Source organism: Coenobita brevimanus, chromosome 65, assembly GCF_032717465.1.
Source record: "Coenobita brevimanus isolate Jiangsu-jjx chromosome 65, ASM3271746v2, whole genome shotgun sequence".
Taxonomy (NCBI): Eukaryota; Metazoa; Arthropoda; class Malacostraca; order Decapoda; family Coenobitidae; genus Coenobita; species Coenobita brevimanus.
In genome coordinates, this window is record NC_137018.1 from 21,872,398 (window position 1) to 21,891,132 (window position 18,735).

At 40.3% G+C, this 18,735-nt stretch overlaps 1 protein-coding gene and 1 pseudogene across 1 annotated transcript in view; both read left to right on the plus strand.

The window, feature by feature from the left end:
• ND-B17 (NADH dehydrogenase (ubiquinone) B17 subunit) overlaps nt 1-18,735 on the plus strand; it is a 140,933-nt gene that overhangs the window by 89,279 nt on the left and 32,919 nt on the right. The gene's annotated exons all lie outside the window — the stretch shown is intronic.
• LOC145405161 (5S ribosomal RNA) lies at nt 5,955-6,067 on the plus strand (annotated as a pseudogene).

The following is an 18,735-nucleotide window of genomic DNA, read 5'->3' on the forward strand; positions in this document are numbered from 1 at the left end:
TGGTATTGGGGTGAACATTCCTGATGTACAGTCACTCATAAAATAAGTGGTACCTCACCAGCCAGCCCCTCCGTGCTTGGTATGGTAACAATGTAGGTCTTACTGCATCAGGTGATTTGGGTGGTAATCTGAGCTGTTATGACTGAATGAACTCCAGTTTCATATGTGTTTTTAAGTTTTCATTTCCTGGTCGACTAATTCAGCTACGCCGAGTGTGAAAATACCCTTCATGACTTTGCTTTGGTTATTAATATAATGAAACATCATGTTAGAGCAGTAAATTCTTATTCCATTAACAGGTAACTATATTTAGAAATATATATATATATATATATATATATTTATAAATATATATATATATATTTATATATATATTTTTTTTTTTTTTTTTTTTTTTTTTTTTTTTTTTTGACACTGAAATGTACTGACCATGCATATCTTAGTGACTTCCACATTCTGTCAATGAAATCATAAATACTTGCTTCAGCAGTAATCATATTTCATCTTGTTACCTGTGATGTTATGTCTCTTAACTGAGGGTGACATTGTCAGCTGGTAGCTTCCATGGCAGAGCATATCCCAGGAAGTCTTGCACTATACAATCTTCTTAATCTAATTAAAAAAAAAGAAAAAACAAAAAACCCCTTGAGGTTAAGAAAATTGATATGCAGCATACATCATGATGGTCCTTTTTAGGCAAACTAAGTAGCTTAGTGTGGTGAAGTATTGACTCTCTTTTGACATTATTGTTGTATGATAAGTTCTGGGAAGATTTATACAAATAATTGTAATCTCAATGTCAGGCTATCCTAAAAACTTTCATACAAGATTACCTGTGAGTAAAAGCTTGAAATCAAACATAAAATACAATACAGTACTGATGCACTACACACGAGCACTAATTTTGGCTCAGGGAAGAAAGGAGGGGGATGAATAAAATCAGCTCCAACCGCCTGCAGTTACACCACAAGCTAACCTAATACTTAAAACTCTTGGTCAAATAGTCACACTACTATTACACAAACATAAAACACTATGATATGTACAAATATATCCACCAGCACACAACAGCAAGAAATTAGAGCATCATAACATTGAGATAAAAACAATATTGTAAGCAATGGTCACTCCAGGCCCTGTGCATTGGGCATACTGTTTATTTAGCGTGCACACACACACACACACACACACACACACACACACACACACACACACACACACACACACACACACACACACACACACACACACACACACACACCGCTCGCTGGTGCAGTGGTAACGTTCTCGCTTGCCATCTGGTAGACGGGAGTTCGCGCCTCGCTCAGGTTGCGTAAAGTTTCACTGACGAAGTGGGTGGTTACTGTCCCCCTTGAGCAAGGGGACGGGTGTGTGCGTGTGTGAAGGTCACAGCCTTGCCCTTAGATCAGACTATATGAGCTCTCAGCTCTCTTCCGGGAGGGTAAAAGCTGACGATCACGACCATCAGGTGATCCTGACCGACCCGGTGAATTACACACACACACACACACACACACAGGTCGCCGACAGAGACGGAGCTCTTTGTGGATCGTGGGGAAATAATCACCGAATCAGCGGCAAAAAGGTGACCAGCCTATTGTGATTATATGAATGAATACGTGAGTGGTGGTCCCGTCTGATATTAGTGTAAAAACCGCAGGTTTCGGTCATAAAGGAGTGCAAGACACAGTGGAATTATAAAGTTTTCGTAAGGCTGCATCATGACAAAAAGGGTTAGTTCATTGCTTACATCTAGTGGTGGTGAATTTGTGGGCTTCTCCAATGAAGATAAGGGTAAAGGAAGTACTAAACTGAACCAAACATGAGTAGCAGGAATGGAGAAAATGACACAAGAAGAATGTCCAGTAGTTAAAAAAGTATGGTCAATAATTAGAGAGTTGCAGGAACGGGCCCTAGAACAGGAGAGAGAGAGTAAGGTAATACAGAGCAATTTGGAGAGCATCTGCACACACAGTGCTGAACAAGAAAGACAAGTTACGGAATTAAAAGTGAGTAACGAACGTGCCTCAAATGAAACAAAACAGCACGAAAGGGAAAAGAAGAGGTTGGAAGAAGTAAGGGACGGAATGAAAAGTAAACTACTGCAGATGAGCATGAATCAAAATCAAGGATGGCCGATGAACACATCAATGAAATCAAGGAGCAACACAAGGAGTGGAAGAAAATTCAAGAGGAAGGAAATATAAATTTGAAAGAGATTATAGAACAACAAAGCATGGAAAAGATGGAGAAGGAAGTGGTTAGGATACTAAGAAGTTGAGAATCTTTAGTCAGGGATGTAGCAGACAAGCAAATGCGTGATAATTTCATGAGCAAAAGAAAAATGTATGACAGTAAGATCAAAAAGGGAAAGAGAAGAACTGAGTAAGGCTAAACTGATAGTATCAATAGTTATGGGGGGTAACAACTAAGCTCAAGAAGAGACTGAAGAAGTTTTTAGACTAGGAAAGTTCGAAGAAGCGGCGAGGCCACTTAAAGTTTAAGTCTCAGGTAATGGTAAATGAAGACATCAACAGAGCATGGAAATTATCAGACAGAGGGGTTCAAGAATGTTTGGATAAGGAGAGATGCAAATGAGGAAGGAGAGCTAAAATAAAGGAGCTAGTTAAGGAAGCGAAGAAAAAAACGAGCAGAGAACAGAGGAAGAGAAGACAGTGTTCTATGGAGAGTTATGGATCAGAACTTGAGGAAGTGGTACCAACGAAGAAAGGGAGAGAAGAGGAAAAAACATTGAAAAAAGTTTGAGAGTGGCATATACAGTACCCTCGCATCCAACACGCGTTAGTCCAGCACGATTCGGGTCCAGCACGGAGAGCAATTAATTAGTATTATTTAATACGATTTAATTACTGCAACACGAGTGTGTTAGTATAACACGCACAGAGCTCCGAGAAGTGGGCGAAATCCACAGAGTTCACTCTAGCACGATCACCCCCGGTCCAACACGGTCATACTGGACATTCCCATGATGATGATAGCCAATGAAAAACTTCTTATCAAGTAGCCTTCCCCGCCCGCTAACGTGACGTGATCGTGATGCCACCCAATTAAAAACGCTTCTGGTGTCACGTGATGTTTTGTTTACATTTCTCCCGCCACTGTGCCACTCAGTCACATAATTGCATTGGAAGGTGCTTTTTTCTTGCTGCATTTTCTGCCCTTGTTACTGCATTTTACCCTGCTCACGATGCCTAGGAAGCCTTCTGAGAACCCCAAGAATCGTCGGCACCTCCCTCAGGCCACCAAGCTAGAAAGCATCGAGAGGAAGAAGAAAGGGGAGAGGAAAGTTGACATTGCCAAGGCCTACGACATGAATGAAGCCAACGTGATCATAATAAAAAACTTAAGACAAGATCCTGGCAGCCGAAGGCTATCACACGGCACTTCATACCAGGTTTGCCGAGGATACGATGGTAAATCGGAACAGTAACATGGTAAAATTGCCGACGATACCACGGGCATTTGGAATTCATCTGGATGGATTCCTGCCGAGCATACGACGGGGAAAACAGTGTGACCAAAACCCAGACGACTTGACAGAGAATGTATCGTACTACAGCATTGAACATTTAGCCTGACACTGAATACATATTAATATTTTAGAATAAATATCAATCGTTTTGAAACCCTTCTCATCGGCGTGCGTACCAGTTTGTAAACAAAGTTGCTTATCCTTACTCTCTACCGAGTCAGCGACAGCGATCACTTTCCACAGTCACAAGATGGGGCTCTGGCAACAGTGTGAGATGCATGTACTTTGCCGAGGATTACAGTGCTAGGACAGGCAGAAGCAGGACCTTCCATGGCTGTGGACGAAGATAGTGATTCTGAGTGTGATTTCGAAGGATTTATGAGGGAAGTTGAGGAGGAGCAACAACCATTACCCGCTAGTGACGCCAGCAGCCATCCTCCGGGGACCCAGTAGGACTAACTACAGCCTTGGATACCACCTTCCATTCCCAGCAAGCCCACCAACACTATCCTAAAAGGTTAGTTATCATTCATAGCACAGTACCATTTATTATAATTACCCCTCCCTGTAAAACAATTAACTCTAAGCCCTTGGCCACCCTGTTTGGGATACATGGCGTCTGGCAATGAATGAATGAATGAACAATAGTACCAATATATGTATAGATATATGGTTGGTATTTAGGGTGACTTTTCCGAGGGTTGCTGACATAATTCATTTTTCCCCATAAGCTCTATTGTTAGTCCAACACGTTTTTGGTCCAACACGTGACCCATGCATGACAATATTACCGTGCTGGATGCGAGGGTACTGTACTAATGTTGATGGTTTAATATTGGGCAGGTTAGAAATCAACAAGTTCTTGAGGGTACAGGAACCAGATATGTGCTTTATAGCAGCCCAGTTAAAAGAGGATATTGATACCCATGTAGGGGATGGTAACTACAAACTATGGAGAAAAGACAGAAAAGAAAAAACTGGAGGAGGAGTGATGATAGCAGTGAAGAACAACGTAAATGTGGATAATGTGGAACTGGGAGAGGGTAGGGCTGAAGTGATATATATGAAATTAGAAACTAAAGAAAATGCCAAGAGAGACATCACAGTAGTATATGCTTCCCCTAAGACAAGGGCATGGAATGACGATGAATACCAGGAGATGTTGTCAGACACGTTTAGATATCTACAGAAAGTGATTGAGAAAAGCAGCTATGTTGCTGCTTTTCTCAATGGGTGATTTTAATTGTAAAGAGGTCAACTGGGAGGAATGGGACTCAGGAGGCAGTGAAGATTCGTGGAACACAACATAGCAATGAATAACATAATGACCCAGTGAGTCAAAGATTCAGAGGTGATGACATACTAGCATGACTAGCTTTACTGCTGACCAAAGAACCTGGTGTAATTGAATCTTTTGAATTATCTGTGTCTTGTAGGAAAAAGTGATCATGTGGTGATTGAGTTCCTTATGATAAAAGAGAATATGGTGCCAAGAGATGAGCTTTATAGGCGGGAAAGATACAACTTTGAGAAAGCAAACTTTACAGGATTGAGGAGATTTTTCGAAAATGCTGATTGGAGAAATATCAGAGCAACAAGAGAGATGCAGGAGTAGTGGGATATCTTTCTAGATCTCTGTAATTCAGGAGTGGAGAAATATGTGCCAAGAGTAACTGGGAAAGAGAACAGGAAAAAGGATTAGTTGAACAGGTGTATGATAGCAAAAAAAAGAGAGGGACATGGCATGGAACAACTGGAGAAAGAGAGGTAATAATAGAACAAAGGAAGAATATAGAAGAACTAGAAATGAATATACAAGAATATTTAGAGAGGAAGAAAGGAACTTTGAAAAAGATATAATTGACAAATGTAAGGAAGAACCCAAATTGTTTTTTAGATTTGTTAATGGCAAACTGAAACAAAAGGAAGGAATCAAACTGAAAGCAGAAGGAGAGGTCTATAAAGATGCGGGAATGCAAACTGAAATAATGAACAAATGTTTCCAATTGGTTTTCACTAATGAAAGGGATTTTGTGGACGGGGAGGGAGAGACTAGAAATGTAGTGATAAAAGATATAAAAGTGGAAGTGCAGAAAGTGCATAAATTACTGGAAACTCAAGATGTAAGGAAGGTCCCAGGACCGGACGAAATTTCTGATTGGAGGAATGCAGAGAACAACTGGTGGATAAGATTCATGGTTAAATTGTGTGTTCTCTGGAAGAAGGGAAAGTGCCCCAGGAATGGAAGAGGGCCAGTGTGGTACCAATTTAAAAGGGAGGAAACAAAGAAGAACCCCTGAATTATAGACCAGTGTCCCTGACCAGCATGGTCACAAAATTGTGCAAGAGAATCCTGAAAGACAGATGGATGAACTATCTGGTGGAGATAAACGTTGTTGCTGAAAGTCAGTTTGGATTCAGAAGTGGAAGGTCGTGTGTTTCCAACTCCACGTTGAGTACACCGCTTCCTGTCCGATCAGCGAAGTTAAGGAACGTTGGGTCTGGTTAGTACTTGGATGGGTGACCGCCTGGGAACACCAGATGCTGTTGGCATCCCTATGTGTGGGGTTGGTGGAGGATTAGTGCCCCTCCCTGTAAAACAATTAACTCTAAGCCCTTGGCCACCCCATTTGGGATACATGGTGTCTGGCAATGAATGAATGAATGAATGAGCTTTTACTCGAGAGCAATTGATGCGCTACAGGAGAGAGACAGTTGGGTGAATTGTGTGTATTTAGATTTGGAGAAGGCCTTTGACAAGGTACCCCATAAGTGACCAGTTGGAAATTGGAGCACATAGGAGGACTGAAGGGAAACACCCTGGAGTCAATGAGAGTCTTTTTGAGAGAGACAAAATGAGGACAGTAATAAAGGACAGGATGTCTGGATGGAGCGAAGTAACATGTGGAGTCCCACAGGGCTCGGTGTTGGCGCCAATAATGTTCCTGATTGCTTAAACCATATGATAGATAGAATGAACAGTTGTGCAAGTCTGTTTGCTGATGATGCAAAGATCTTGAGAAGAGTAGAAGTTGAGGAAGACTGTAAAATGCTGCAGGAGGACCTGGATGGGATTCATGATTGGAGCCGGATGTGGGAAATGAAATTCAACGCAAAAAAATGTAAAAGATTGGAAATGGGTATAAGTACCAAGAGTCCATCACTGAATTATTTGATGTTGAATGAACCATTCACAAAACTGAGAGAAGAGAATTATTTGAGAGTGTTGTTCCAGGATAATTTTTCACATGAAAACCACATTAACGAGACAGTTAGAGAGACATGTAATCTCTTGACTAACATAGGAGTAGCATTTCCTTACATGGATGAGGAGGTGATAAAAAAATTGATAGTGGCCATGATGCGTTCCAGGTTGGAATATGCGGCAGTAGCGTGGTCCCCACACAAAAAGAAAGATATAAACAAGATTGAGAAAATACAAAGAACAACAACCAAGATGGTCCCTAACCTGGCAGATCTGTCGCTCAGAGAGGCTAGAAAAGCTGGATCTGCCTTCCTTAGAAGAAAGGAGAGTGAGGGACGATATGATTGCAGTGTTCAGGGCCATGATGGGAGTAGAAAAAATTGACAGAAGATCTGTTTGTATGGGATGGGAGAATAATGATGGAACACGGAATGAAACTGAAAAAGCCAAGTTGCTTGAAGAATATCAAGAAATATAGTTTCCCATATAGATGCATAGACCTGTGGAATAGCCTGGACAAAGAGATCATCCAGTCTAAAAGCTTAAGCAAGTTCAAAGCAAAATTTGACCTAGTGAGAAACAGAGACGGGACCCCACGAGTGGAGCTCATTCCTATACGTCACAGCTAGGTAAATGCAACTAGGTAAATACTGTATACACACATACAAATACACAAACACACACACATGCATATGGATGCACACACACACACACACACACACACACACACACACACACACACACACACACACACACACACACACACACACACACACACACACACACACGAGGCACCGAGCAGAGAGGATGCACGTCACATTGCTCAGCATTCTGGCCAAACCTGGCCAAGTGGCCATACCTAAATTAGTATCTTTATGTGAGTCAAGCTCTGTACCAGGTTAAACTAAATGGTGTCCTAATATAAAAGAGGAAGTTTTAAGTAAGACTGTTGTTCAAATAGTAAAATAAACTAAGTAGTGCAGGAATGCACCCAGCAGGCAGTATCAGAAGATTAGTTGTTTTGTCTGCGCCAGGGAATGTAAGTAGAATCTGTGCCCTTAGCACCGCATGATGTCCACCTGCTTTAGTTAAGCAAATCTGGAAATGAAAAGGGATAAAGCTGGAAAGCAGGATGATGATTTCTACCAGGAACTGGTTGAAATGGAGACGTACAATAAGCTGGTAGAATGGGTAAACAGGTTGGAGATGGCATTTCAGAATGAAATGGAGATGGTATTTCAGAATGAAATGGATGAAATTAAGAAACAGTTGCACATGCAGAAGGAAGAAATAGAAAAATTAGGAACGGAAGTCAACATGAAAGACACAACAATAGATGAGCTGACAGTAGAAATGAGTTCACTTAGAAGGAAAATTAGTGAAATGGCAAGTACAGTAGTCAACCATGAGAGTATCATGGAAGTGTTCAAAAATGATACAGAGACAATTAGACAAGTAAGCAATTTGATAGATCAGAGCAGTGATATTGAGGAGAAGATACCGCAGGTGAATGAAGCGATGCAAAGCTACAAAAATGATGTGGAAACCACATATGCTGAAATGGTGAAAATAAAGAAAGACTTAGAAACAAGGGTTGAAGAAAAAAGCATCAAAAAGGAAGTGAAAAGAAAAATCCAAAACAATCCTAAATTGGTCAGAGATTCAGCAGATATCAGCAAATCTGTAGTAATCACTGGTATAGAAGAGGAAGAAATAAATAACAAAATCTCGAGAGACAAAAAGGAAGCGGCAAAAGTAATGAGCATATTGAAGGAAGTATCAGTGGAAATCTGTAATAAAGACACAGAGGAACACAAAAGGCTAGGGAAATATGAGAGAAATGAGTCAAGGCTGCTAAAGGTAACCTTCCAGAGTGTAAACACTGGAGGAGATACTAAAAAATGCAAATAAACTCATGGAAAAAAAGGAATTCAAAAATGTATGGGTAAAAAGATGCCTAACTCAAGAGGAACTGGAATTACTAAAAGAGAAGAGGGAGGAAGCAAAAACAAAGAACGAGGGAAGATCAGAGGAGAAGGAGAATACATTTTTCTACAAAGTAGTTGGATTGCAGGTTCGAAAGTTGTACATAACCAGGAGGGAATAAAAAGGAGGAAGGTAGTAAACCCAAGTCATGACAAATATGTAAACAAGATGATTAAGTTGATGTACTCAAATGTAGATGGAATGGTATCTAAATTATTAGAGATGAATGACTGTATCAGAGAAAATGAACCACATATAATATGCCTAACTGAAACAAAATTAACACCAAGGATATCAAATGACATCCTAAACTTAGAGGATTACAGTATATGGAGAAGAGATAGGAACTTAAAAAAGAGAGGAAGAATTATAATATTAACAAAGAAAAATCTAAAAGTCAATGAAATAAAACTAGATATACCTTTACTAGTAGAACTGATTGCAGTAGAGATCAATACATCTGAAGGGAAGGTAATTGTAGCAAATTTATACATGCCACCCAGATCAAACACATGGGAAAGAGGCGAATATGAGGATCTGTCAGAGAGTACAATTCAGAGTTTAAGAGCAGTACTACATAGAATGGAAGAGAAATTGGACAGAATTATACTAACTGGAGATTTTAATACAAATATAAATTGGAATACTCTAGATATAATAAGCCAAGAAAGCTGTAGGGACCAAAATCTCCTGGATCTCGTGCAGGAGTTTTTCCTAATGCAACATGGAAGGGAAAGCACCAGATAAAGTGGACTCGGTGTACCCTCAGTACTAGATCATATATTTACTGGGCAAGAAAACGATATTGACAGTTTAATGTACCACCCTCCATTCGGCAAAAGCAACCATGCAGTACTAAATTCCAATTTCAGGATTGCATATGACATAGTTAGCAGCAATGAAAGTTACAAAAAGAGCCTAAATTATAAAAGGGAAACTACCATGACCTAAAGAAGTACTTCTTTGAAATAGATTGGGAAAAGGAGCTTAGAGGAGATTTAAATGCTATATATAAAAAATTCTGTGAACTTTATGAAATAGGAGTCCAGAAGTACATCCCACAGCACAGAGAGGCAGAAAATAAAATAAATGGTTTAATACAGAATGTAAAAAATCAAAAGGAAAAGAAATTTGTTGTGGAATAGATACAGAAGACACAATAGTGAAAGGGCATGTAACAACTACAAACAGGCAAGAAATGATTATACAAGAATAAGGAGGGAAGCCCAAAAACAGTTTGAGGAGGACTTCATAAATAAAAGTAGTGATCAACCGAAGCTATTGTACAGCTACATCCGAAGCAAAACCAAAGTAAAAGGGAAAATACAATCCCTTACGGTTGAGGGGATCACCTACATACAAGAGAAGGATATTTGTGAAGCAGTAAATAAGAATTTCCAATCAGTTTTTACAGAAGATAATTTTGAGAGGGACTGTGTGGAACATGCATGCCCACACATATTACCAGATATACAAATATCAGTAAAAGAAATACAGGAGGAGTTAAGTAAATTAGACAAAGGAAAAGCAAATGGTCCTGATGAAATTTCATGTTGGGTGCTACATGAATGTGCAAAGGAGTTAAGTAAACCATTATCTTTAATTTTCAAGGAATCCTTGGGTCAAGGAAAACTACCTGATATTTGGAAGAAAGCAAACATTGTTCCCTTATTCAAGAAAGGGGATAGACAAAGTCCACTCAACTACCAACCAGTATCACTAACCAGTGTTTTAAGCAAGGTATTAGAAAAGCTGATAAGAAAAGTTTGGGTAAATCATCTAGAAGAACACAATATGATAACAGAAAGACAGTTTGGTATCAGAAAGGGAAAATCATGTGTTACTAATCTGTTGAGCTACTATGATAGAGTAACAGAAACATTACAGAAAAGAGAAGTATGGGTGGACAGTATGTAATTAGATTTCAAGAAAGCATTTGACAAAGTACTGCACCAAAGACTTTTTTGGAAACTGCACCATCAAGGAGGAATCCAAGGCAAACTGTATTGTTGGATGCAAGATTTTCTCAAAAAAAGAGAAATGAGAACAGTACTAAGGGGAAATTACTCATCATGGAGGGAAGTGACTAGTGGAGTTGCACAGGGCTCAGTGCTGGCACCAATAATGTTTTTAGTGTATATAAATGATACAGACAGCAACATTGGAAGTGAAAGCTGTCTAAATATGTTTGCTGATGATGCAAAAATACAAAGGAAAATTACTAATGCAGACTCTTGTAAAGAGCTACAAGAAGACTTAAACTTCATGAATTGAGCAATACATGGGAAATGGAATTCAGTGTGAATTAGTGTCATGTAATCAAGTTTGGTAAAAGTGGAAAAAGACCTCATTGGGATTATAAGTTAGGAAATAAAACCCTACACATATCAGAAAGAGAGAAGGACCTACAGTAGATGTGATTATCAATAAGTTAAACAGACTATCTCTGGCTAACCACATCAATGAGAAGGTACAGAACATGTATACATTGCTTGCAAAGATGAGAGTAGCATTCACATATATAAATGAAGACATGCTGAGAAAGATAATAACATCATTCATCAGACTGACCCTGGAGTATGCTTCAGTAGTCTGGGGTCCTCATCTCAAAAAACAAACAGATAAGACTGAATAAGTTCAGAGGGCCGCTACAAGATGAGTACCAAGCTTAAGGGATCTAAGCTATGAAGAAAGACTAGAAAAACTGAATCTACCTACACTGCAGGAGAGATGGAAGAGAGGAGACATGTTTATGCTATATAAATGCATATCAGGGAAGGAGAAAATAGACATAAATGATCACATAACCTATGGGGATGCATCAGCAAGAGGACACTGCAAAAAACTGCATAAAAAGAGAGGTGATAAAGACGTAAGGAAATTTGTTTTCCCAAATAGGGCAATTGATCAGTGGAATGCACTACTGAATGATATGTATGATAAAAATGGTTTAAGACATGAGACAGTACGAGCTTGACTCATTCCTGTAAAGGTACAATTAGGTAAGAACACACACACACACACACACACACACACACACACGGAGAAGGTGAGCAGTGTATTGGAAGAGCATAAGGCAAAGTGGGCACACGTAGAAGAAGAACAGAAAGAAGTGGTCAGCTTAAGAGAAATCATCCAGGAAGAAAGGGAAATGAACAAGATAAAATTGAAAGAAAATGTAGTGAAAATACTGAAGAAAAAAGAGAAAATAGTGAGAGAAACTGTAGAAAGGAACAGATGCGTGGTAATATTTGGAAACAGGGAGGAGAAAGAGAAGGTTAGATCCATGAGACTCGAGAAAGACACGAACCTGGTAAGAGGAATATTAGGCAAGATTGATCCTGAAGGAGACAAATGGGTAAAAGAAATTGAAGAAGTAAGGAGAATAGGGCCTTATAAGAAAGGGGAAACAAGACCAATGAGAGAAGTTGTCAGCAGAAAGTGTAGTAGATGATATACTTAAAGTGACCTGGAAATTAAGCAAAGAGGCAGGGATGGAAAATATTATAATAAGAAAAGATTTGAATGAAGAAGAAAGAGAAGTTTTAAAATCATTGAAGGAACAAGTAAAGGAAAAAAATGATAAGAGGACAAAGGAAGAATGTAATACAGGTACTTTTTTTTGGAGAGTGATGGATATGAAAGTAAGGAAGTGGTATTTAAGGAAATAGAAGTGAAGGAAACTAAGGGGGATGGCTGTGAAAGATCAGAAGTTGAGGAGATGGTACTGATGGAGAGAAGGGGGTATAAAAAATATCAAAAATAATTTGAAGGTGATATATACTAATGTTGATGGTTTAATATCGACAAGGCTTGAAATTAACGATTTCTTGAGAGAACATGAACCTGATGTCATGTGCTTTGTAGAGACCAAATTACGAGAAGATATTGATGTTCATTTGGGAGATGGTAAATACAAACTGTGGAGAAAAGATAGAAAAGAAAAAAACGGGAGGAGGAGTGATGATAGCAGTGAAGAACAATATAAATGTAGATATTGTGGAAATGGGAGAAGGCAGGGCTGAAGCGATATATATGAAATTAGAAACTGGAGAGAATGTTAAGAGAGATATTGCTGTAGTGTATGTTTCCCCTAAGACGAGAGCATGGAATGATGATGAATACCATGAGATGTTGTCAGATATAGCTATTTAAAAAAATGATTGAGAAAAGCAATAATATAATTTTGGTGGGTGGCACAAAAGAAGAAAGCATACAATGAATGGATGAGAAATAGGGGCGTGGAAGAAGTTGAGAGGCGGAAGAGAGAGTTATATGTAGAAAGAAAGAGAGAGGTGAAAAGATTAGTAAGAGAGAGTAAGAAGAGAGTGGATGAGGAATTTGGAAGGAATTTGAGTGTTAAGTGGAGGGACTGTAAGAAAATGTTCTGGAAATAGGTGAAAAGAGTAAGACAGAGTGGAAGTGAAGTTAGCAGGGGAGTGAAAGACAAAAATGGTAGATTGCTAGTGGAGAAGGGAGAAAAAGTGAACAGGTGGAGAGAACATTTTAAGGAATTGTTGAACGTAGAGGATGGAAGTAATGCGAGTATAAGTGGCTGGGGAATGGCTGGGAGAAGGAGGGAGGTGAGAAGACAGGAAGAAATCAGTAGGATAGAAGTTGTGGAAGCAATGAAGAAAGTTAAATCGGGGAAAGCCCCAGGAATTGATGGAGTGTGTGGTGAAATGCTGAAGCATGGGGGAGAGAGAGTAGCAGAATGGATGTGGAAGATGTGCAGATTGGCCTGGGAGGAAGGTAGAGTCCCGGAGGATTGTAAGTCAGGTATAGTTATTCCCTTGTACAAAGGAAAAGGGGAAAAAGAAGTGTGTGGTAATCATAGGGGCATTTGTCTTCTTAGTATAATAGGAAAAGTGTATGGTAGGATACTTATTGACAGAGTTTGAGAAAGAACAGAGAAATTAGTTGGAGAAGAACAGGGAGGCTTTAGGAAGGGAAGAGGTTGTGTAGATCAGATATTCATTCTTAGATCTTTAGTGGAAAAGTTTCTAGAGAAGGGAAAGAAGCTGTATGCGGCATTCATGGATTTGGAGAAAGCATATGACAGGGTGGATAGCCAAGGATTGTGGAAAGTGTTAAGAAAATATGGAGTAGATGGGAAGTTGTTGAATGCTGTGAAGAGTATGTACGATGGTGCGAAGGCTGCAGTGCATGTGGATGGTGAACTAAGTGAATTTTTCTCTTTGAAAGTTGGGTTGAAACAGGGATGTGTCATGTCTCCATGGCTGTTCAATCTGTACATGGATGGGGTAATAAAAGAGGTACAAGGTAGGGTAGTGGATGTTGGAGTGGCCCTGGTGAGAGAGGATAGTGTTTGGAAACTCCCTGTACTGTTGTTTGCAGATGATACTGTGTTGTTGAGTGAAGACGAAGGGGAGCTGCAAGGCTTGGTGGATGAGTTTGGGAGAGTGTGTAAGAAACGGAATCTAAAGGTGAATGTAGGGAAGAGTAAAGTGATGGTCTTTGAGAGAGGTGAAGTCAGTGAATGTACAGCGAGGTTGGATGGTGAGGAATTGGAAAATGTGAGTACGTTTAAGTACTTGGGTAGTGTGATGAGTAAGGATGGCGGTTTGGAGGGTGAAGTGCTTGAAAGGGTACAGCAGAGAAGAAAGGTTGCTGGTTCTTTGAAAGCAGTGATAAGAAACAGGAAAGTGAGCATGGAAGTGAAAAAGTTACTACATGACAGTATTGTGATACCTACTCTAACGTATGGAAGTGAAGCTTGGACATTGTTGGAAGGACACAAGTCAAGAGTGAGAGCAATGGAAATGAGTTATTTAAGAGGAACCTGTGGAGTCACATGGAGAGACAGGCTGATGAATGAGGATATAAAGGAGCGTTGTGGTGTGGATGTGGATGTGATAGGAAGCGTTATGAGGAACATACTGAGGTGGTTTGGCCATGTGGAGAGGATGGAGGGTGAAAGACTGACGAAGAGAGTGTATGTGAGTGAGGTGGAGGGGGGAAGAGGGAGGGGAAGGCCGAGGATGAGATGGAGGGATGGGGTGGAGAGATATATGAGAGAGGGGGGTGTGAGTTGGGAGCAGGGGAGTGAAATGGCGGGGGACAGGGCGACTTGGAGGCGATTTGTTTGTGGCCACCCCAAACGGGATTGAGGCGTCTGGCAATAGATAGATAGATAGATAGATAGACTTTAGCTGTAAAGAGGTGAACTGGGAGGAATGGTACTCAGGAGGTGGCGAGGATTCATGAGGCACTGTGTTATTAAATATAATAATGAATAATGTGATGACACAATGGGTTAAAGAAGAGACACAGTATCGAGGTGAGGACACACCAGCAAGGTTAGATTTACTGTTTACCAAAGAACCCGATGTAATAGAATCATTGAAATATCTCTGTCCTATAGGAAAAAGTGATCATGTGGTCATTGAGTTCCAGATGATAATAGGGAACGTCGAGCCAAGAGATGAGCTTAATGGACAGGGAAGATACAACTTTGGGAAAGCAAATTTTACAGGATTTAGAAACTTTTTTGAAAATTCAGATTGGAGAAAATTCTGAGAAACAAGAGAGATACAGAGGAAGTGGGATATCTTTCTAGGCCTCTATAATTTGAGAGTGGAAAAATTTGTACCAAGAGTAAGAGGGAAAGAAAACAGGAAAGGAGTGGTTTAATAGAAGGTGTATGAGAGCAAGAAGAGAGAGAGATAAGGCATGGAACAATTGGAGAAAGAGAGGTAACAACAGAACAAAGGAAGAATATAAAAGAATTAGAAATGAATACACAAGAATACACAGAGAAGAAGAAAGGAATTTTGAAAAAGGTATAATAGACAAATGCAAGGATGAACCCAAACTGTTTTATAGATATGTTAATGGCAAATTGAAACAAAAGGAAGGAATCACCAAACTGAAAGTAAAAGGAGAGGTCTATAAAGATGCAGCAATGTAGACTGAAATAATGAACAAATGTTTCCAATTGGTTTTCACTAATGAAAAAGAGTTTGTGGAAGGGGAGGGAGTGATTAGAAATGTACCGGTGATAAAAGATATAAAAGTGGAGGTACAGGAAGTGTATAAATTAATGGAAACTCAAGATGTAAGGAAAGCCCCAGGACCTGATGGAATTTCTAATTGGGTACTGAAGGAATGCAGAGAACAACTGGCGGATAACATTCACAGTTTAATCGTGTGTTCTCTGGAAGAGGGGAAAGAGCCAGAAGAATGGAAGAGGGCAAATGTGGTACCAATTTATAAGGGAGGAAACAGGGAAGAACCCCTGAATTATAGACCAGTGTCTCTAACCAGCATGGTCGCAAAATTGTGCAAGAGAATCCTGAAAGACAGATGGATAAAATATCTGGAAGAGATGAATATTTTGGCTGAATGTCAGTTTGGATTCAGAAGTGGAAGGTCATGTGTTTCAAACTTGTTGAGCTTTTACTCAAGAGCGATTGACGTGGTACAGGAGAGAGATGGTTGGGTGGATTGTGTGTACTTAGACTTAGAGAAGGCCTTCGACAAGGTACCTCATAAGAGACTAATGTGGAAATTAGAATGTATAGGAGGACTGAAGGGGAAACTTCTGGAATGGATGAGAGACTTTTTGAGAGACAGACAAATGAGGACAGTAATAAATGATAGGATGTCTGGATGGAGGGAAGTAACAAGTGGAGTCCCACAGGGCTCAGAGTTGGCGCCAGTAATGTTCCTGATTTACTTAAATGATATGGTAGATGGAGTGAACAGTTTTGCAAGTCTGTTTACTGATGATGTAAAGATCTTGAGGAAGGTAGAGCTTGAGGAGGATTGTAAAATGCTGCAGGAGGATCTAGATAGGATACATGATTGGAGCTGGATGTGGGAAATGAAATTTAAGGTAAAGAAATGTAAAATATTGGAAATGGGTAAAAGTACCAGGAGGCCATCACTAAATTATTTGTTGGGTAATGAATTAATCACAAAAATGAGAGAAGAGAAGGTTTGGGAGTGCTGGTCCAAGATAGTTTGTCACCAGAAAAGCACATTAACAATATATTTGAAGTTACTTATAAACTCTTGACTAACATAAGAGTAGCATTTCATTATATGGATGAGGAGATGATAAAAATATTGATAGTGGCCATGATCCGCCCCAGGTTAGAATATGCAGCGGTAGTGTGGTCCCCACACAAAAAGAAAGACATAAACAAGATTGAGAGAATACAAAGAACAGCAACCAAGATGGTCCCCAGTCTGGCAGACCTGTCATACAGAGAGAGGCTTGAAAAGCTGGATTTGCCTTCCTTAGAGGAAAGGAGAAAGAGGGGAGACATGATTGCAGTGTTCAGGACCATGGTGGGAGTAGATAAAATTGACAAAGAAGATCTGTTTTTATGGGATAAGAGAGCAACAAGAGGATACGAAGTGAAATTGAAAAAGTCAAGCTGCTTGAAGGATATTAAGAAATATAGCTTTCCTTACAGAAGTATAGACTTATGGAATAGCCTGGACAAAGAGATTGTCCAGTCTAAAAACTTAAATGAGTTTAAAGCTAAATTTGACTTATTGAGAAACAGCAACGGAAACCCATGAGCATAGTACATTCCGTTTATATCACAATTAAGTACATTATGTAAATACATAAGTATGTAGAACGACTTAGACGAAAAGTTGGTGCATGAGAAAAACATTCATGTGTGTAAAGATAGCCTTGATAAATGTGGATATGGAGACAGGACAACACGAGGATTGCTCAGTTCCTGTATACTACAAATAGGTAAATACACACACTCACACAGACACACAGACACACACACTGCTCGCTGGCTTAGTGGTAACCCTCTCACCTAGCATCTGCTAAGACGGCAGTTCACACCTCGCTTAGGATGTGAAACGTTTCACTGACAAAGCGAGTGGTCACTGTCCCCGTTGGGCAAGGGGATGGGTGTGTGCCCTTGGATCAGACTATATGAGCTCAGCTCTCTTCTTGGAGGTTAAAATGTTGATGATCACAATCATCATGTGTTCCTGACTGACCTGGTGGGAAAAAAAAAAAAAAACACATTCAGAGAGCGAGAGAGAGAGAGAGAGAGTGCATGTGCATGGGTGTGTGTTTCTCCACATGTGCATATACATGTGTGCATGAGCTTGCATGTGTGTGTGTGTGTGTGTGTGTGTGCATGCATGTGTGTACATGTTGGTGTGTGCATAGGTGCATGCATGCATGTGTGTGCATGTATGTGTGCACGTGTTCATGCATATGTGCATGTTGTATGTTTCTCCGCACGTGGATACGCATGTGTGCGTGAGCTTGCATGTATGTGTGTGTGTGTGTGTGTGTGTGTGTGTGTGCATAGGTATGTGTATGCATGTGTGTGCATGTATATGTGCACGTGTTCATGCATACATGCATGCGTGCATGCATAAACAAGCACTTGCGGGCAACTTACTAGGCCACCAAAAGTAGGCCATAAGTCAGACTGGACCAGCACATGAATATGTCCTCCATGCTTTTGAGCTCAAGCTCAAGGCTTAAGGAATAATCATCAGTGCCTATGTGGCAAAGATATGGCCAGAGTAGCATGTGATTTAGCACTGACACATCCCTTCACCCATGCATATGTGGCAGAGATGTGGCCAGGCTTGCTGTCGCTCTGGCTGTGAGACATCCCCTCAACCCACGTCTATGTAGTAGTGATGTGGCCAGGCTAGCATTGGCTTTGGCACTGACACATCTCCTCAGCCCATGCATATGTAGTAGAGATATGGCAAGGCCGGCATTGGCTTTTGCACTGACATATCTCAGCCCATGCATATATGGGATAGATGTGGCATGGCCAGCATTGGCTTTGGCACTGACACATCTCCTCAGCCCATGCATATATGGGAGAGATGTGGCAAGGCCAGGATTGGCTTTGGCAACGACACATCTCCTCACCCCATGCATATATGGGAGAGATGTGGCAAGGCCAGGATTGGCTTTGGCACTGACACATCTCCTCAGCCCATGCATATATGGGAGAGATGTGGCAAGGCCAGCATTGGCTTTGGCACTGACACATCTCCTCAG